Source organism: Bos indicus, chromosome 16 (genome assembly GCF_029378745.1).
Source record: "Bos indicus isolate NIAB-ARS_2022 breed Sahiwal x Tharparkar chromosome 16, NIAB-ARS_B.indTharparkar_mat_pri_1.0, whole genome shotgun sequence".
Taxonomy (NCBI): Eukaryota; Metazoa; Chordata; class Mammalia; order Artiodactyla; family Bovidae; genus Bos; species Bos indicus.
The window spans coordinates 13,737,969-13,759,612 of NC_091775.1; the positions used below are offsets into that span (position 1 = coordinate 13,737,969).

The window sequence follows — 21,644 nt, forward strand, 5'->3', positions numbered from 1 at the left end:
TGTGAAACCAAGCAGGTAAACATAATTTTTTTTTTTTTTACTGGATTCCTGTTTTTGCAATTATTGTATGTTAAAATAGTTACGGTTTGGGGTATAAGTCTTTTCAGTATTCAAACCTCTTTAGAACACCATAATGCTGAGAGTTTGTTTTGAAGTTAAGAAAGCTCTGGATACAGGTAAGATGCCTGAAAAATACTGAAAGTGTTAAATCAGAATAGCAGTGACAGAAAAAGGTGAAGTAATATTAGGGAATATTCATTTTGTTTTGAAAGGTGCCTAGACAGTTGTGGCAGGATAGGTAATATGCGGTTGGGTTTTTATCCAGGCTGTTCAATTACATGAGGGATCAGGGGCAAGTCCCAGTGGCTCTGCCACACTTCTCTCTCCTATTATTTCTTATTTTAGACTTTGATTTTGCTTTAACAAAATGCATGAAATGCTTACCTCAGGCCAAACTATTCACCTATATGTCTTCTCTTGAAATAGCTGCAATTTGCAGCTTCTAGAGATAAAGAGGTCAATTTGTTTTATATAATGTGAAATTACTCAGGAAGTAGTCTTGATGTTTAGACTTGGGAACTGAGGTTTCAAATATTTGCTCTGTCCCCAAGAGTGTCCGTGGATGGAATGGCCACCTGTTCCTGGAGCAGCGATGCCCCTGGGTCCCCTGCTCACCCTTACCCATCTCCAGTTCCCATCTTCTTCCTGAAATCTCAGTCCCGCTGCTCCTGCACACCACTTTGCACTTGGAGTGCAAGGGGCATCGGGCCTTCTCAGAAATGTAGAGATTTACACCCTTCATAGGGCAAAGCTAAAGGTAGATTGCGTGCATGCTGGGTCGCTTCGGTAGTGTCTGACTCTGCCATCCCAGGGATTGTAGCCTGCAGTCTCCTCTGTCCATGGGATTCTCCAGGCAAAAATACTGGAGTGGGTTGCCATGCCCTTCTCCAGAGGATCTTCCTGACCCTGGGATCAAACTTGTGGAAGCCATAAAGGTAGATTAGCACCTAGATTAGAGCAAGATGTTTGCATCTGGAATAAATGTTTGCAATTTTGTGCTCTTGCCTCAGGAATCTCTTTGTCACTGGGGTGAATATTCATATGAATGTTTTGTTTGAATAAGCCAGTACATTTATTTATTTACTTAGTATTATTTTACAAAAACTTTAACAGGCTTACAGGAAATTACAACAAATGTGAAGATGTAGGTAGAGTTTATGACACACTATCTGTTCTCAGTTGAGCTTCTAGACCTTTCTATGTGTGTCCTTTGTGTTTAATGGTACTCTTTAGGTAACTATTTGATCCCTGGGTCGGGAGGATCCCCTGGAGAGGGGAATGGCACCCCACTTCAGTATTCTTGCTTGGAGAATTCCACCAATCAGGGGAGCCTGGCAGGCTACAACCCGTGGGGTCGCAAAGATTCAGACATGACTAATACTTTCGCTTTTCACAAAGTCTCACTAGTAACTACTAAACAGTTAATGATGGGATCATTCATGTACAGTGGTCCAGTTGTTTCTCTGAAGGTTGTAAATTCCTCGAGCTCACTGGAAGCTCCATGTCGTTGCTGTACTGTTGCCCTGAGGAGGGTGGGATTCACCACCCCACCCAAAGTCTGGTCTGAATGTCGAGACTGATGAGACCGCACATACACTGCAAGGTGTGAAGAGGTGCACCACTCATATAAAGAGGATCTCTAGGGGATGCAGGGCAGGCTGCCAAGGGGATCTGCAAGTGGCTTGGGTGCTGGGGGAGGCACATGGCTTTGATTTTTCTTGAGGTTAGAGGGTAGGTGAGGTGAGAGTTCCTAGGTAGGGTGGGGGCTCGCATGTTTGGACACTAAACTGAGGGAGACCTAAATGATGGAGAGCACAGGCTTTCTTATTGGTTGCCCAGATATGGGGTAGGGTGAAGAGGGGGAGAACCAGGGCCTAACCACCATCCGTGATGAGTCATCAAAGGTGGAGTCAAACTTTTTACTTAATAGCAGTGAGCCTCACCTTTGTAAACCAGGCCCTCTTCTCCACCTGCACTGTCACCTGTCGGTCACTATCACCTTTTACTTTGCTTGCTTCCTTCTTTATTTTCATGGAACTGTTCACCAGCTAACAGATGAGTGTCTTCGCTCATTGTTTGCATCATCTAGCTGCAGTTGTGAGTTCCTGAGAGTTAAGATTACATCTGTCTACTGCTATATCCTCAGCACCTAAACAGTGCAGGAAGCATAATAGGTACACAGGTTTTTAAAAAATAAGTGTATGTCCATCAGCTTTAAAAGACTATATGTGCCAGACTGTGGCTGCTTCTAACAAAGTTGAATCCAGGGATTTACAGGACTGCTTTGTGCTTCAGTAAATATTAGTGGAAAGAATTCATCCTTTTAGTTACTTTAATGAGCACTTTTATTTTTGGATTTTTTTGTTTTTATTTATTTATATTTTTATTGAAGTGTAGTTCATTTACAGTGTTGTATTAGTTTCAGGTGTGCAGCAAAGTGACTCAGTTATATATATATATATATTCTTTTCACATTCTTTCCATTATAAGTTATTATAGAATACTGAATAGGGTTAGTTCCCTGTGCTCTACAGCAGGTCTTTGTTATTTTTCAGTTTTATATATAGTACTGCTGCTGCTGCTGCTAAGTCACTTCACTCATGTCCGACTCTGTGCGACCCCATAGACGGCAGCCCACCAGGCTCCTCCGTCCCCGGGATTCTCCAGGCAAGAAAACTGGAGTGAGTTGCCATTTCCTTCTCCAGTGCATGAAAGTGAAAAGTGAAAGTGAAGTCGCTCAGTCATGCCCGACTCTTAGCGACCCCACGGACTTCAGCCCACCAGGCTCCTCCGTCCATGGGATTTTCCGGGCAAGAGTACTGGAGTGGGGTGCCATTGCCTTCTCCATATATAGTAGTATGTATCTGTAAATCCCAAACTCCTAATATATCCCTCCACCCCTTTGTTAACCATAATTTGTTTTGTATGTCTGTGAGTCTGTTTCTATTTTTGTAAATAAGTTAATTTGGATGATTTTTTTAGGATTCCACATATAAGCGATATGTCATATGATAGTTACCTGTCTTCTGTTCACTTCACTTAGCATGATGATTTCTAGGTCCATCCATGTGGCTGCAAAGGGCATTATTTGGGGGAAATGTATAGCACTTTTGCAAGGTTCTCATAACTTTTTAAAACATTATTGATGTTTAGCTGATTTAAGGTTTTCCTCAGAGTTTTTACTTTCAATAAAGAGACTAAACATATCTTTTATGAAATTGTGCCTCATTTTAGTCCTGAAATAGAGCACAAATCAAGTTTATTGAGTCTTATTGATTTGCTTAAAAGTTTGGACAGAGCAGCAAATTTACTGAAGATTTGGGAACTCACGTCTGATGACAAAAAATATGCTGAAATTTTAAACGATTTAGAGATTATGCAGACTTGGCCACTCTTGTTCACAGAAAGCACCAAGAAATATCTTAATTTCTGGAACACTAAGTGAATTTTCAATTTAAAATCAACTGTGTAAATACAGGACGGTACAGTTGAAGTCAGGGAAAAATCTAATGAATATCCTTTAGGTGAAATTAATTACATGTATTTATTAATATGTCAAATATCCCATCCAACATAAATAAGTTAGACAGACTCATAGATAGATTAATAAGTAAATAAATTGCATAAATAAGATATTGCTCTGCTTTCTAATCTAACCCACATGAGAAAACAGAAGTTATTGTCTTGAAACTAAACAGTACTTTTTGATTTATTACATGTTCTGAGACTTAGGCCGGTTATTTTTAGTACTTAAACATTTAGTTCACTCTAATTTAGTAACTTCTTACAAAGGAATTTGATATTTTGCAGCTGTGCAATTATATGGCTGCTGGACTCCGCAACTGACTACAATGCTGTCATTGCTGGGGAAAGGAGACCCGACCCAATCCCCTTCCTGGTGTCCACGCCTTGGTTAGGTTAGCTTTGCACTGCCTGCCTTTTACCAAGTGAAGGAGGTGGAATGCTGTGTGCTCTTCAGAGTAGTCTGTTGCTCGGCAACCACGTCTCCCCTCTTAGGAAACAGGTCAGGAGAAAGGAACAGAGGTGAGGGGGTGGTGAAATGTTTGTCTGCCATCTCTGATAAAGCAGAAATCCTCCGAAAAGATATCATTCTGGATAGATTTGAAACCCAAGAGAAACAAATTAATCTCATTAGGTAAAGGGTTAATATCTGTTGACTAGAAATGCTATTTCTCCTATCACCTGGAGGAAAGTTTTCGTGATTTTAAATGGTGTCTAAGACCAATAGCATTCTACTTGATAAAGTTCGAAAATTTGATATGACTGTCACCTCAAGGTCAAACCAAAAAAAATTCAGTTTGAAAGAACAGATGTTTTACTTCATATAGGTCATTTATTTAGTTATTCAGAGACACTTAAATGTCATTACAAACTCTAGCTTTTTTTATAAAATAAAAATTCCATTTTTTTCTCCTCTTACTTCGGAATTTGGATTAATGGTGTTTGTCAAAAAAAAAAAAAAAAAGAAAAGAGAAGAAAAACCGCGTTGTAGAATCTTGACTCTTTCTAATTGGAAAATTTGAAACAGAAAGTACTCTTTTTTAATGAAAATTTTCTTTCATGTATTAAATGATGTGAACTTGTGATAACTGTATACCATTTGGTGAATTTACAGTCTAAAAAAATTAAAATTAAGATCTGCAAACATATGGTAAAACAGACATTTGGGCTAGGAATAGTAGTCAGAAAAAAAGAGTCCATGATTATTTAAAAGTCCTCTTTTACTTCCCCTGTTAAGTCAGATTTTCTTTTAAAAAATATTTTGTCTCAGCTGATATAATTATACATGCTAAACTATCACACACTTTTTTTCTATATGACATATGCTATTTAAAAGGGATGCTGTGCCACTTCAGTTCTTTGTGGTTAAGACCTATTCTCAGGAGTAGCACTTCTCAGTTTTAAGATGTGAGTCACTTAGGAGAATGTGGTGTCACTCTCCCCACAGCCCCCAGAGGGAATAGCTAAGGGTTGACCCAGGACACCGTGGGTGCTTCTGTGTGTGTGTTGACTCCACCAGAACCTCAAACTGGATCCAAGTAATAATTTATGCATCTATTTGTTTACAGTTCATTCTTTCATTCATTCATTGATGACTCAGTTTTTACAAGGCCAAGGATAAATACAAATAAATTAATTTGGCAACGATTTACTGCTTCCCAGCTGGTTTTCTCAGTAGAGAATATATTGGCTTTGAGAATTGTAGACAACTTAAATATATTTAGAATCCACAGGAAAATATGGAAGAAGAGTTAGCCCTTTTTTTATTCATGATTTGCTCACTAAATTACAAATTCAAAAATCTATCTCTACTTTGTCTTCTGTAAAAGGGTGTTTAAATTTCCTTGTATATCTGTGAAGAGGTATCATTTTGGAGATCTTATTTTTAAATGTATTTTAGATCTTAGTTATAGTTAATAATGTTATAAGTAAGAATAATGCTGCTATATAACCAATAATAAACAATTCTAGCCTATATAAAATACACACATTTATATTCTCATTTATATATATATATAGAATTTAATTCATGTAAATGGTTTTAATTTTCAATAAGATGTATTATTATGATTTGTTTAATATTGCTATATGATGAATAATGGAAAATTATCACATGCACACATATTTGTATTTTATGGTGACCCTGGAGACTTAGTTCAGCAGATCATAGCTGTAATTTATATCTTTATATCTGTCCTTAGAGCTGGAACATTTTCCATCCATAACTTTCTCACTCCCTCTTTAAAGTTCTCATGCTGGCAGTTAAACCTCAGAAGCATCCAACCACTTTCAAAATCATGTCCTAACCCCTGTGTTATGATTCAGCCCCCTTTTCTCAAACATGAGGAGGTCACATTCTGAGGTACTATTGTTGTTGTTAAGTCCTAAGTCGTGTCTGACTCTCTGCGACCCTAAGGACTGTAGCCCAAGAGGTTCCTCAGACCATGGGATTTCTCAGGCAAGAATTTTGGAATGGGTTGCCATTTCCTTCTCCAGGGAATTTTCCTGACCCAGAGATAGAACTCCTGTCTTCTGTTTGGCAGCAAATCCTTTACCACTGAGCTACCTGGGAAGCCCCATGCATGGGATAACTTTCCTCAAAATCCATGATATGTAAGGTGAATTCCCCAAAAGCATCTACTTCTGCTTCATTGACTATGCTGGAGCCTTTGACTGTCTGGATTACAACAAACTGTGGGAAATTCCTAAAGAAATGGGAATACCAGACAACCTTATCAGCCTCCTGAGAAACCTGTGTGCAGATCAAGAAGCAACAGAACTAGACCTGGAGGAACGTACTGATTCAAAATTGGAAAAGGAGTATGTCAGGGCTGTATGTTGTCACCCTGCTTATTTAACTTATATGAAATGTGAAATGCCAGGCTGGATGAATCACAAGCTGGAATCAAGACTAAAAGTGAAAGTCGCTCAGTCATGTCCAATTCTTTGCAACCCCATGGACTGTATAGTCCATGGAATTCTCCAGGCCAGAATAATGGAGTGGGTAACCTTTCCCTTCTCCATGGGATCTTCCCAACCCAAGGATCGAACCCAGGTCTCCCACATTCCAGGCGGATTCTTTACCAGCTGAACCACAAGGGAAACCTGGAATCAAGATTGCCAGGAGAAACATCAATAACCTCAGGTATGCAGATGTTACCACTCTAATGACAGACAGTGAAGAGGAATTAAAGAGACTCTTGATGAGGATGAAAGAAGAGAGTGAAAATGCTGGGTTAAAACTCAACATTCAAAAAAAATAAGATCATGGCATCTGGTCCCATCACTTCATGATAAAGAGAAGGAGAAAAAGTGGAATCAGTGGCAGATTTTATTTTCTTGGGCTCCAAAACCAGTGCAAATGGTGGCTGCAGCCATTAAATTAAAAGATGCTTGCTCCTTGGAAGGAAAGCTATGACAAATCTAGACAACGTATTTAAAAGCAGAGACAGAACATTGCCAACAGATGTCAATATAGTCAAAACTATAGTTTTCCCAGTAGTCATGTATGGATGTGAGAATCGAACCATAAAGAAGGCTGAGCACCAAACAACTGATGTTTTGGAACTGTGGTGTTGGAGAAGACTCTGGAGAGTCCCTTGGACAGCAAGGAGATCAGACCAGTCAATCCTAAAGGAAATCAACCCTGGGACTGATGCTGAAGCTGAAGCTCCAATACTTTGGCCACCTGATGTGAAGAGCCGACTTATTGGAAAAGCCCCTGATGCTGGGAAAGGTTGAGGGCAGGAGGAGAAGGGGATGACAGAAGATCAAATGATTGGATGGCATCACTGACTCAATGGACATGAATTTGAGCAGACTCTGGGAGATTGTGAATAACAGGGAAGCCAGGCGTGCTGCAGTCCATGGGGGTCCTAAAGAGCAGGACACAGCAACAGAATAACAACAGCAACATTTCTATTTTAACGTGGCCTGGTTGGGTTTTGCTTTGGGGGAAAATTTGCCAAAATATGCTTCTGATATTTTGTCACAATGTGCCTTTTTAATAAGAAAATAACACAGCCTCATATAACTTTGGCAGGTATAGCTAACCTCTGGACTCTCTTGCTTTATAAGATTGCTTCACAACTGTGCAGACTCGCAGTGTGTCAAACAATTTGCATTTAAACGTGATAATCAGGAAAAAGAGGTTTTTTAAAACATAAAGCTCAGATTAAGAATATATTGTATATGCAAATATGCTGATTTAGATGCAGAGGATGAATTCTAACAGTGGGCAAATCTAGAAATTAAGGCTAACACTTTTCCTGAGTGCCCAGTAATGTCAAATTACAATTGAACACCTATAGAAATAAATGTGACATCCAAATGGTTACCAAATGAATATATTACGCTCTGTGATGTTTCACTGAATCCTAAATGAGTACAGAATGATGACATACCAAGAGGTGCTGAAGTACTTCAGACACACTCAGTCAAATGCGTGTGGTTAAATAAAAATCCATGGAATGTTCCTTATATAAAATGAGTTTTTCCTGTTCAGAGGCAAAGTAGAGCAATTTATTTTTTCTTTTACAGACTCATCACAAGTATGAGTTCACTTTAATGAACTTGCTTCGGCTTTTAAAGAAACTCTTGCAGTTTGAAAGTTACATTGCCCTGTTTTTGAACTCTAATGTGATGTTACAATCTTGCCTTTATTGTGTCCTGTGGCACTTCAGTTCAGTCGCTCAGTTGGACTCCTGTCCACCCCATGGACTGCAGGACCCTGTGATGCTTACCCTGTGACCCTGTGACACTTACATTTTCTGTGTTTATTCAGTGAAGCAGTTGTGAGTTGGTTAAGTGGACTAATTGAAAAGCAGAGACATTACTTTGCCAACAAAGGTCCATCTAGTCAAGGCTATGGTTTTTCCTGTGGTCTTGTATGGATGTGAGAGTTGGACTGTGAAGAAGGCTGAGCGCCAAAGAATTGATGCTTTTGAACTGTGGTGTTGGAGAAGACTCTTGAGAGTCCCTTGGACTGCAAGGAGATCCAACCTGTCCATTTTGAAGGAGATCAGCCCTGGGATTTCTTTGGAAGGAATGATGCTAAAGCTGAAACTCCAGTACTTTGGCCACCTCATGCAAAGAGTTGACTCATTGGAAAAGACTCTGATGCTGGGAGGGATTGGGGGCAGGAGGAGAAGGGGACGACAGAGGATGAGATGGCTGGATGACATTACTGACTCGATGGACGTGAGTCTGAGTGAACTCCGGGAGTTGGTGATGGACAGGGAGGCCTGGTGTACTGCGATTCATGGGGTCGCAAAGAGTCGGACACGACTGAGCGACTGAACTGAAATGAACTGAACTGAACTAAGTGGACTAATGGGCAGAATATGTTAATGCAACTGAAAGGCTTTCCAATAAACTAGGGAGTTGGGATGTTTTAATTGTCCTAGTTAATATGCACTTTTTACTATATATATAAGAAATCTTAAATGTGCTACCTTTAGGTGATGCTAAAAATGCACCTATATTCCAAGTGCCTACTCCCTTTGATAGCTGTAGATTAATGATTGTTGTTGTTCAGTTGCTAAGTCATGTCTGACTCTTTGAAACCCTTTGGACTGCAGCACGCCAGGCTCCTCTGTCCTCCATGATCCCCCGGCGTTGGCTCAAATTTATGTCCATGGAGTCATTGATGCTATCTCACTACCTCATCTCAGTCACATATTGGACACCTTCTGACCTGGGGGGTTCATCTTCCAGTGTCATAGTTTTTTGCCTTTTCATATTGTTCATGGGGTTCTTGCAGCAAGAATACTGGAGTGGGTTCCCAGTTTCCTCCTCCAGTGGGCCACAATTTGTCAGAACTTCACTATGACCCATCCGTCTTGGGTGGCCCTGCCCAGCATGGTTCACAGCTTCTTTGAGTTAATGCAAATTCCTCTGTCAGGACAAGGCTGTGATCCATGAGGGATTAATGGTTAGGGAGTGAATTTCAAAGTAAGCTGGTCAACAATGGCCCCTCTGAGGACGGCTCTCTGGGGTGGGATCTACTCCAACAACTGGAGGCGCAGACAACACCCATTGAGTTTCAGGTCCACGTGTGATGAGGACATCCTGGGACAGAGTTGGGTCAGAGAGGAGGGCAGAGGGGAGCCCGGGTGGGAGCTCCTCTCCAGGGGCTGTGGACAGAGGGAGCAGAGAGAACTAAGGAAGCAGGAAACACCACCGCAGCCCAGCTCACGTCTCCTCTGCCGTTCACCATGGAATCCAGCCTAGGAAAGTCATAAAATGTTGCAAACCCCAAGTCTGCCAGTGACTTGCTATGAGGCGTTGGTGAGCCCTCTCTGTTTCCGTTTTCACACTAAAATGGGAGTAGGTGTAGATTGCTGGGTCATTGCAGGTTTGGCAGCCTCACTTGTATTATACAGCACGAAGTTCACCTGACCAATTAATAGCCGTGGTTACCATTATTTCTCTGGATCTGCCAAGGACCCAGCACCGCAGGAGCTGGCTGTCCAGACCTGGTCCACAGTAACCCTTGCACCAAGACCCCTTCCATCCCTGAGGCCCTTCCATGCCCCTGCCCCCCTCACCCCGATCTTCTTCTACCCCCTGCTTCATCCCTGGCACATTAGCCCACAGGTGTGTTCATTCCTCCTACAGTCAAATCCTTTGCCTTAGGGGTTTTCATCCCTGATGCTCTCTTGATCTTCAAATAAATGGGTGCCCGTTTCTTGTGGTCTTAGCTTAAATATCTCCACCTCTGTTAGATCTTCTCTGAGCATCAAATCTGCTAATAAAATTATTTTTAAAAATCTGAAAATAAAAATAAAAAAATTTATTATGTAAAAATTATATAAATTTTTTCAAACCATCCTACTTAACTTTCCCCTAGCCAGTATTACTGTCCCATATTTTCTTGTTGTATTTATCGATGGACTGTTTTTGCCCCACTAGAATGCAAACTACTTGTGAGCAGAGTTTGGTTAATCTGTTCTGTGTCTTCTCTACCTAGTCTGGTGTTTAAATAAATAAAGGTGCTCAGTAAATATTCACTGGATGAATAAGCGTGTAGCGCAAGGAAATGGCAAGCCACTCCAGTGTTCTTGCCTGGAGAATCCCAGGGACGGGAAGCCTGGTGGGCTGCCGTCTATGGGTCGCACAGAGTCGGACACGACTGAAGAGACTTAGCAGCAGCAGCAGCAGCAGCAGCAAGATGGCTTGGGGGTTGCGTTTGCATTTTCTAAGTGTGGGGAAGCCCCTCCTGGGTGCAGGCCTTAATCTCTCAGTGTGTAGTTGGGGGGCGGGCGGTTCTTATTTCCTCAGGGTATTCTGAAGTCTCTTTCTCTCAGATGCGGGCTGACGACTGCTCACTGCTTCTCCTTTTCTTCCTCTTCCTGTCCCTCCTCCTCCTCCTCCACTTCGTTCTCCTTCTTTGTCTTCTGTTCCTTCTTTTGCTCCTCCTCGTCCTTCTGGCTCAGTTTGCCTTAGCCTGTCCAGAGACCCAATGCAAGTGTTCCCCACTCAGGAGCAGTCAGTGTGGAATGAAAGCAGCCTGAGGTTACAGTCAATAAGGAGCAAATTAAGAACATAAACTTGTGAATTCAGGTTTCCCTATAGGGCTCTTAACCAGAGTGTGGAGCTATAAATTGCCTCATGTCCACTGAGAAGACAGTAAGTGAAAGTGAAGTGAAGTCGCTCAGTTGTGTCCGACTCTTTGAGACCCGTGGACTGTAGCCCACCAAGCTCCTCCATCCATGGGATTCTCCAGGCAAGAATACTGGAGTGGGTTGCCATTTCCTTCTCCAGTACAGCTGGATAAAACGAGAATAATAGTGTGATGACCTCTTTCTTTTCCAAAAGACACATGGAAGCTGCCCAGAGAAGCTATAGGTCCCTCACGGGGCCCAAGACACACTCGCTGACAGTTGCTGGAAGTCCAGTGGAAATCTGCTGCGGTCCTGAAATGGAGCAAGGCTTGAGGAGAGCTGTTTACCTGGAGTGAGTGTCTTTCTTTATTCTCTAAAGTTTCAACTCTTTGACTTCCAAGAACATCTGATTCAAATAATCATATCTTATTAATTCTGTATATTGCTGCTGTTGTTCAGTCAATAAGTTGTGTCCGACTCTTTGCGACCCCATGGACTACAGCATGCCAGGCTTCCCTGTCCTTTACTGTCTCCCAGAGTTTGCTCAAACTCACGTCCATCGAGTCGGTGATGCCATCCAACCATCTCATGCTCTGTTGTCCCCTTCTCCTCCTGCCTTCAATCTTTCCCAACATCAGGGTCTTTTCCGGTGAGTTGGCTGTTCGCATCAGGTGGCCAAAGTATCACATAATCATATCTTATTAATTCTGAATATAGAAGATAAGAAACATCCAGTATTCACTACCTCCTGGTAGTTTAAATCCCTCTCATGGGGCATTTGTTCTGGGTTTCCTTTGGCCAGTCATCTTGCTTTGCCTGGTTCTGAGTCTGTATTTGGTTTATCTGGGGGTACTTCTGTGTGTGCATGCCTATCTCTTAGGCAAGTGAAGAGGTCTGTGTGTAGCTTGACACCACCTTTCTTCTGACCTCCAATGCACTTTATAGTCAGGAAGGTCTCCTCAATCTCGAGAATGAGAAATATGTCGCTTATCTTTAATCATGGCAGGGCTCAGCTTCTATCGTGCTCCTGCTTTCTTCACATTGGAGTATCGGTCCACAGGGATCCTGTGTGCTAACCCTGAGCCCTTCTAGCTCCTGCCTCAGGGGGACTGTATATTTATTTTTAAAAGTCCCCATATAAGTGGACCAGGGCAGTTCAAACCAATGTTGTTCAAGGGTCAACTGTAATTTTGCCAGCTTTGCAATTTTGTCATTACTAATTGAACCTTAAAATTATTCAAAGTTCTATTATTTTAAACTTTCTCATGAAATGGGTTACCAGTATTAATCTATAGGCATGCATAGACCTGTACTTTAATCTTCAAGTGGCACACTTGTACTTTAGTTACAGATGGCCTCAATCCTAGCCAGTTACACTTTCAAAGAGCAGAACATGTTTCTAAATGCTTAGGGTCAAGTACACGAATGCTTAACAGTATATACTCTCAATGGTTTATGGCAATTATCTGAGCCATCTTTGCAAATATCCAAGTGGTAATAATGCTCATATTTGAGCATTAGCTGGGAATGTTATTGTCTTCACTTACCTGCCAAATGTGCAATAAAAAAGCTTATCCTTTAGATGGCTATTAAATCTTTAATGTTCAATTATTTCCAAGTCTGTGACCACTATTTTATTTCATATGGTTATTTTAATTAAATTATTGAATTACAGTTATGAGGTATTTGTCGCATGGCTAATATTTAGTGAATATCTGACTAGAATGATTTCTGCATTGTTGAATTGATCAATCAGATCTCCTCAGCACAGGAATAATTTTGATATTATACTCTTCAATAATAGCAGTTACAGTAAAGAATTGGGCCTTGGACTTGATAAGATGTACATACAGGAAGTGCAAAGTTTGGTGGTGGAATGATAGTGCTATGGCAACTGTATGGAATGGATGTGGTTTTTTTGTTTTTGTTTTTGTTTTTGATAAAGAGAAGATTGTTTCACACTTTTAATTTCAATTAACATGAAATTGTAGAATATAAAATTCTATAATTATGGAAATTAGGAAGCAAGTGTATTGACATTTAGTATAGTTCAAAATAATGAGCAGAAACTAAAGAAAATGAGACTCAGAAACTATTACCAGCTTAATGTTTAGAAAGTTTTAGATCTTGGTGGAGATTTAATCTGAGAGCAATCCAATTTCTTGTTATCAAAAATGGTTTTGTTCTTTGTAGTTCCCATTTACAATAAAGTTCATTAAAATGTAAATTTCTTACTATTTTTCAGAAACATGTAAGAATTCACCAAAGGTTACAGTCAGGGTAAGTGTTGACTATGGGGTGCTAGCACCCCGTATTTCTCTTTTTCCTGGTAATCTGGCATTTGAAGGGACAGCTAAATGGTGTTGAAAGCTGTACTCTTTCATGTGTGTGTGTGTGTGTGTGTTCGTCACTAGGTCACGTCTGACTCTTTGCAACCCCATGGACTGTAGCCTACCAGGCTACTCTGTCTATGCGATTCTCCAGGCAAGTATACTGCAGTGGGTAGCCATTCCCTTCACCAGGTGATCTCCCCAACCCAGGGATTGAACCTGTGTCTCCTGCATTGTGGGCAGATTCTTTACTGTCTGAACCACCAGGGAAGCCCACTCTTTCATGCATGAGGTCTAAATTAATCACATACGCTGGGTTTCTCAAATTATGGTATGAAAATGCCCCCTTCTATGTCCTCCACACTCCCCTGTCCCAACTCCCCCATTCTGGACATATCCTAGGAAAGACTCTGTCTCCTCATAAGGAGAGTTTACTTTTTTTAAATTTCATTTACAAAGACACCTAAAAAATAATGTGAACACATTCTGGATCACCTGAATTATTGTTTAGTCACTAAGTTGTGTCTGAATCATCTGAATAACTGTGCTATAACTGAGTTCAGTTAGGCCATTTCAGGGCTCCTCTCTGCTTTATTATTATTGTCAGAAACACATAAAATTTGCCGTCTTAACCATTTTTAAGTGTGCAGATTAACCAAATGTGCATTGTTGTGTTACATACCTCTAGGACTTCTTTCTCTTATACAACTGAAACTGTCCATTGACCACTCCCCTCCTCCACCTCCCCCCAGCTCCTGGAAGCCATCATCTACTTTCTGTCTCTGAGCATTTGACCATTTTGGACTTCTCATATCCTCAAGCTTCATCCGTGTTGTAGCATGTCGACTTGCCTTCAAGTTCACGAATTCATCTGCTTGATTGACTCTCCTGTTAAATCTTTTTAGTGAATTTTTCAATCCATTTACTGAATTCTTAAGCTCTGGTATGTCTGTTTAGTTCTTTTTCAGAGTGTCTTATCTCCTAATGTTCTCATTTTTTACATGGATTATTTTCCTGATTTCATTCAGTTGTCTATCTGTGTTGTCGTGAAGTACTTGACTTCCATAAGATGATTACTTTGAATTCTTTGTCAGGTAATTCATAGATCTCCATCTCTTTAGTGTCATTTTCTGGAGAAGTTGTTCCTTCAGTTTGGCCCGAGTTTCCCTGTTTCTTCATATAGCTTATTATTATTATTATTTGTCATGATAGAAAACAACCCAGACACTTTCACCAGTCGTTATATAGCCTGGCCTCATACAGGGGAAGGCCTTCACCAATCAATTTGGGTAGAGACTCTGGGGACCTCTCAAGCCTTAGCAGCAGCAGCGTCTCTGGAATTGTGTGTGCCATTTCCCCAATGAGAGGTATTTGATGGTTTCCTTTTCAGGAGTTTGTGATTTCTTGCTCCCTCTGGTGTTTCTCTGTGGTACTACAGGTGCTGCTCTCTCCGGCCCCCAAACATCCAAGATGAGCTGGGTTGCCTTGTTGCTGTTGTCGTTGCTGTGGTTTTTTCTTTTTTATTGGAGTATAGTGGCTTTACAATGTGCTATTTCCTGCTGCACAGCAAAGTGAAACAGCCATACGTATATATACGTCCTCTTTTTTGGATTTCCTTCCCATTTAGGTTACCACAGAGCCTTGAATAGAGAAAACTAGGGGGTGATGGAATCACTCATGACCCATATTGAAATTCAAAAAATACTGTAGCTGCCAAAAGTACTTTCACATTCTAAATACGATTTGACTGCAACAAAATGACATTTCTGTCATGATAATTTAAAAAGTGAATAAATAACAAAAAATGTTAATTTAAATTCTTATTATTTGTATATAATTTTAAATTGCTTGCTTAACGTTATATGAATTATAAGAAATATGTGCCTTTTGTTACTCAACCAGGTAACATCAAAATAAAAATAGTCAATGTGGGCTATCTGCTAGTGTATTTTTCTCTTTAAAAGAGGTTCCTACCCCTTATAAGTTGTGTTATGTGCTGACCAAATTTCCTGGGTTGAAGTCCTAACCCCAAGTACCTCAGAATGTGATCTTTTTTGGAAACAGGATCATTGCAGATATGATTAGTTAAGATAAAATCATAATGGAGTAGGGTGGGTTCCTGATCCAATAGACTTGTGTCTTTATGAAAAAGGGGAAATTTAGATACAGGGCACATATACAGGAGCGCTTCCCAGGTGGCCCTAGTGGTAAAGAACCCACCTGCCAATTCAGGAGATATAAGAGACTTGGGTTCAATCCTTGTGTTGGGAAGATTCTCTGGAGGAAAAAAATGGCAACCCACTCCAGTATTCTTGCCTGGAGAATCCCATGGACAGAGAAGCCTGGTGGGCTACAGGCCTTAGGGTTGCAAAGAGTCGTACACAATTAAAGTGACTTAGCACGCACACTTTCCTGCATTGGAGAAGGAAATGGCAACTCACTCCAGTGTTCTTGCCTGGAGAATCCCAGGGACAGGCGAGCCTGGTGGGCTGCCGTCTATGGGATCGCACAGAGTTGGACACGACTGAAGTGACTTAGCAGTAGCAGCAGCAGCATGCACATATCCAGGAAGAATGCCACAAGAACATGAAGATGGCCATCTTCGAGCCAGTGATAGATACCTGGAACAGTGTTCCTCTTGGATCTAAAAAGAACTAACACTCTCATGTCTTAATTTCAAAATTCTAGGCTCCAGACCCATAAGACAATCAATTTGTATGATTTAAGCCATCCAATTTATGATACTTTGTTACAGCAACCCCAGCAAATTAACACATCTGACTGAGGTTCTGAAAAATACTTAGCTTTCTTCTCCTCTGTAAATTTGCTCAATATTCTTGAAGCTTTCTCACATGACTCATTTTGGCAAAAATTATATTTATATATATATATATCTGTTTTTAAATCTCTTTTCCCAATTGTCCCATGAATTTACTTGTAATATTATTTATTCAATTAAACTGGAGCTTACAAGATCTGTTTTAAAATAGTTTCAATGATGTCACTTCCTTTTTTGCTGACCTTTCTTTTTTTACACAGTTTTGGAGAGTCAGAAACCCTAGGACCAATTGACCATCATCGAGAAAACTGCCAAGGTACAGCGTATGTGAGTGTGACATGTAACTAGACTGTGATGGCGCTGTATCAAAAGCACGCACAGTAAACTCCACTGCATTCTTTATAGTCATCATTGGTATAGTATTTAATACTTACATAATTGCCCTGCACTTTTCTGGCCTCTTCCTTTTTTCATTCTTCCTACCTGTCTGGGCATTACTGCTTGTCCTTTTTCTTTATTTCTCTTGATTACATATATCTTAGTTACATATTACATATTCTTGTCCCAATTCACATGCAATATTTTTCTTGAAAGATGATAATTATTTAATTATGTTTTAGAGAATTTCTTGCCTACTATTTATGTTCCTAGAGCTAAAGAAAAAGGATTTCAAAAAATCACCTGAGAGAAAAAGAAAATAGTCTCCAGATTCCATCATTTCCCATAAACCCTCTTTGCTTTTTCTCTGACTAATGAATGCAGAGTGGAAATTACTCACACTCCAGCAGCAACTTGGGTGCAGAGATGCTTGCAGAAGGCCTGGAATGTCGTTCAGGATTCATTCATTTTCTATGCAGATCATGGCATCTGAGTTAGGACAGGAGTGTCAGAGGGAAAGGGTGTGTTCTAGGCACTGCAGAAACTGCCAAGGTGACTAGGTGGCATAGCAACTCAATTATAAAAATAAATCTGAAAAGAGAGTGTATCAGGCACGAATTTTCTATTTCACTCCTGTCAATGTCAGATGGAGAGTATACATTGAAAATCTTAGTTACCGGGATCCCAGAAAAAGCATTAGAGAAGGAATAGTAGCAGAAAATCCAACCCTACAAAGACGGGAATATAAAATACACTCATCTTCAGGTTATTTGAGATTGCTATAATTGACAACTTTTGAGATATTTTCTGAATTTAGAGGTAGGGAGTAACTTTTCTATAAAATTAAAATATGTATATATATATATATATGTAGTACATTCTGAATTTATGGAATTGTGTGTTTTGAGTTTTTTAATGAAAATTTTGCACTTACTTTTACCCGTAGGTGTGTTTTTCTCCAGCATTAATCTTATCATAAACCAAATAAGTAGCAAAGACCAGGGAATACTTAACATTCAGGAAAGAAATTTAATTGAAAATCAATCCTAAATAATACAGCCACATTCTAAAGATGGGTCTGCCCTTTTTCGGCTTGAGTGTATAGGGGTAAAGTGTCATGGAGGTCAGTTTGGGGCTGAAACACTGCTCTCGGAGACATCCCTTCAGCTACAGCTGTGAACTCTGGAGGAGCCAGACTCCACGCCTGGTGCTCAGCAATTAAACTTAATTGGCCACCCCCCTTCCCTGGGGGGGGATTGTGGAGACGCTAATTAGCAGAAAGCCTTGATTTTTCCACCAGGTGCTCTTTCACTTCTTCCCATATTTAGATATTTAAAGTGAAATTTTAGAGGTAAAAATTCCCCCCTAATGATATGAATTTGGATGTGGAGAGCCAGGGAGGAAGTTGCTCTCATTCTAAAATACATATGTGGGTCCCACAGGGAGTTCCACCTGAAGATGAGAGGTTATTGTAAATTTAATCTATGAGAAAAGCGTTAGTTGATTTCCTATCCATGAACCCACCCTCCTCTGGTGCAAACCAAGGAAATAGGCAGAGAGGGAAGTTGGGTGATATTTTTAAAGAACTGATTACAGAATTTTAGTCAAACTTTGACATAATTTTTTTTATTTCATGGCATATGAAACATGAAAGTCTTACAAAATCAATGTGCTTATAATCATGTCAATCATATTTGTAGCCACTTTTAGGGTTTATGATGAAATTATTTATTGCTCACAGAAGGCACACAGACACAGTTTCAGTGTGTTTATTTTCTGGGTTTGGATTAGACATTACAAGCATTGAAAATATGTTTACTGTGTATGTCCCACTACTCTGTGAAAGGAAACCTTCTTGCCCTATGCTTATAATTTATATGTGGAAAGGAGATAGATGATATAGAATATTTGGGTGAACATTGCTACATTTATCAGAGCATACATAAACACTTAACCTTTAAAAGTGGAAGTTTTGTTCATTTCCAAGGTATTTCAACACTTCAGACATCTTTCTAGAGGAAAATTTTAATTTTGTTACTTTGTTGCTTAAACTTTCCAGTAGCCTCCTGCCCACTTGAGTTCTCCATCATATCCTTCTATGAACCCCATCATTTCCCTTTAATAGAGTGTCATTGGCCTTGTTTGGTTGTCTCTCCACTGCTAAGCTGTATTTTCCAAAGAGGCAGGTGTTCTGTCCTCCCTGTTTATTTTTGTCTCCCTAGAAACTAGTGCCTTGAATACTTCATAGCAAGTATTCAGTACTCCAAAAATGACTGGAACGGGTGACTATTAATATCTCTAACTTGAGGTACATCAGCAGGCAACAAAGCAAAGCTGAAAGGAGAAGTTCTCTGCTGTGTGGGCCTCTGCAGCCTTGGCTTAATAGGTATTGGCTGGGGAGAGGAGTGGTAGAATTTCTAGGGTGCTGTGTGTCTCCACTGTCAGATTCAGACTCAGAGATGAGGAGACCAGTGAATGTGAACAGAGATAGGATGAGACTGTAAACCACTCACTCAAGGTTGGAGCTGGCCGGGCACTGAGGTTTCCTAACCTCATAGTGCTTTCACTCTCTTTCCTTCCCCAACACCTTTAATATCTTATCACCCTATCTGCTAGGGTTTTAGGATTGGTTTGCTGCTGCTGTGGCTGCTAAGTCGCGTCAGTCATGTCCGACTCTGTGCGACCCCATAGATGGCAGCCCACAAGGCTTCCCGGTCCCTGGGATTCTCCAGGCAAGAACATTGGAGTGGGTTGCCATTTCCTTCTCCAATGCATGAAAGTGAAAAGTGAAAGTGAAGACGCTCAGTCGTATCTGACTCTTAGCGACCCCATGGACTGCAGCCTACCAGGCTCCTCCGTCCATGGGATTTTCTAGGCAAGAGTACTGGAGTGGGTTGCCATTGCCTTCTCCATTAGGATTGGTTTAAGCCTAACTTATTCCTTCAATTTTTTTCTTTTGAATCTACTCATGTTCCAAACACACACACACACACGCGCACTCACACACACACATCTTTCTCATTTTCTTAAACTTTCTGCTCTATCCCAGCTGACTTATACAAGGCCTTCTATCATGCATTCCTGTAACAATTTCTCTATTGTGTGATCAGTGAAAGTAACATGTTATTTAACCCATCAAGAGAGGTCCCTACTCACTTTTCTATGAACCACAGTTATGAAGCAACCCAACAGTTAATTATTTGCTGGATTAATTAATCATTGAAAGGATTATATAGATAACTGGGAAAATGGGTGGGTGGATGAATGAATGAATGGATGGATGGTGAATGGATGGAAGGATGGTGAAGGAATGGACGGATGGTGGATGAAATGCAGCAGTAACTTCTTTTTTACATTATCTTATCAACTGGGATAATTCTTATACTCCAACAATGGATTAGGTGTTAATAGATGAGACTAAAACCTCTGTAGGAAGGAATTAATAGCAAAATAATAAGTAAAATAAAACAGTCTTATTGCAAGTAGTCTCATGCACAGTCTTAAACATTTATATTATACAACATATATCAAGTTACTTAAAATATTTTCCTATTTTGTGGAGATTTTTGTTAGGTTTAGAGTGGAGGTAGTACACATTTTTTTAAATGAGACCAAAAAAAAAAAATCATTGATTTTAGTTCATTGTTTTGATCGTGGTTTTCCTTAAAACTTCTTCCTATGCCGTTTATTTAGTGTGTGCATAAATTATTTCTGTGTACTTGATGAATTAGTAGATTCATAAGGATGTGTCCTATGCCTCTTATAGTGGAAAACATATTTATTTTAAAAATTTGTATAGCACCACTATTTAGTATTATTCCCAATAGACACACATTGATTAAGTAGAAATGGAGCAATTGCTTTGATGTCTACTCAGAGGGTTCTCAGAACTATAGCAACACAGTAAATGAAGCTGTTGTTCAAGTAGGCAAAATTGTTCCACTGCAATATTGCATAACTGAAATGTGGAGCCACAAGGAATGCGACACAACTGAAACCAGATTTGGTACACTTAAGATCTGAAATGATGACTTCTTTTTAGATGACAGCAAACAGCAGATCCAGGAGCAGCGAAGTTTCAGTTGAGTCATCTCACTTGAGACACTTATTTTGAATGCAATCTGTTTAACTCCAAGTTTTACCATGTTTGGAAAATAAAGGCCTCTTTTCCAGGGCACTTCTCATATCCATTTGCAGGCAGCTTGTTGAAGAGCATCCAAAGAGAAAAATCCCATCTCATGCAAAGTAGTATACTTTGACATTTTTGTGGAGTGTATCTTCTCTAATGAAAAATGACTATTAAACCTTTTCACTGTTGATTACTACCTCCTGCTCTCAGGGCATGACTTCCTGCAAGTTCAGTGCAGGTCTGCCTTCATGGTCCACAGAGCAAAGATGTCTGAGCATTTTCCCTGTGATCCCTGTAATAAGACTACTTATTTTATAGGCTTTAGGTAGTTGTTTGGAGACCATTCTGATGAACCTCTCACATTTCTGCCCATCTTGTAAGCAGAGACGCTATTTTTGCAAACAGCCTTGAAAAATAGTGTGTCTCTCTCCAGAGCCAAGGCTGGAGCCAAGTCACTGGCCTCAGATAGAGTTCCTCTCCTCTGGAGGCCAAGAATCCCAGTGTCGTTTGCGGCTCAGCAGCAACCTTTCATAACCCAATCCATTGGGTATGCAGGTGTCACCCAGCTCTCTGCTCATTACATTGTGGGAGCGGGAACTCAAAGATCCTGAAACTTTGGCTGCTGCTTTTACTCTGAGTGATAGCATCATTAGTTTCAGATTCAGGAGTCTTGTGTCTTCTGCTAGCATCTGTGGGATTACAGTAGGCCAACTTGTTAGCCTGAAAATAGGATAACATCTCATACCCTTCCAGTAAGGCAGAACAGGGAGGTAAGATGTTATTTTCATCATTCTGATGTAGAATTAATTAATGAAAGCTTTGGTTTTAACAATTACTTGTAC

General features: G+C 40.2%; 1 long non-coding RNA gene across 3 annotated transcripts in view; it reads left to right on the forward strand.

Moving 5' to 3' along the window:
* Positions 1 to 19,349, forward strand: part of LOC109570802 (uncharacterized) — an 88,710-nt gene extending 69,361 nt beyond the window's left edge. For all 3 annotated transcript variants that reach the window (XR_002182555.2, XR_011560732.1, XR_011560733.1), the window contains 3 exons: positions 11,401 to 11,538; positions 13,432 to 13,466; positions 16,556 to 19,349. This is a non-coding gene — a long non-coding RNA (uncharacterized lncRNA). The remainder of the gene's footprint in view (positions 1 to 11,400; positions 11,539 to 13,431; positions 13,467 to 16,555) is intronic.
* Positions 19,350 to 21,644: the final 2,295 nt, after the last annotated feature.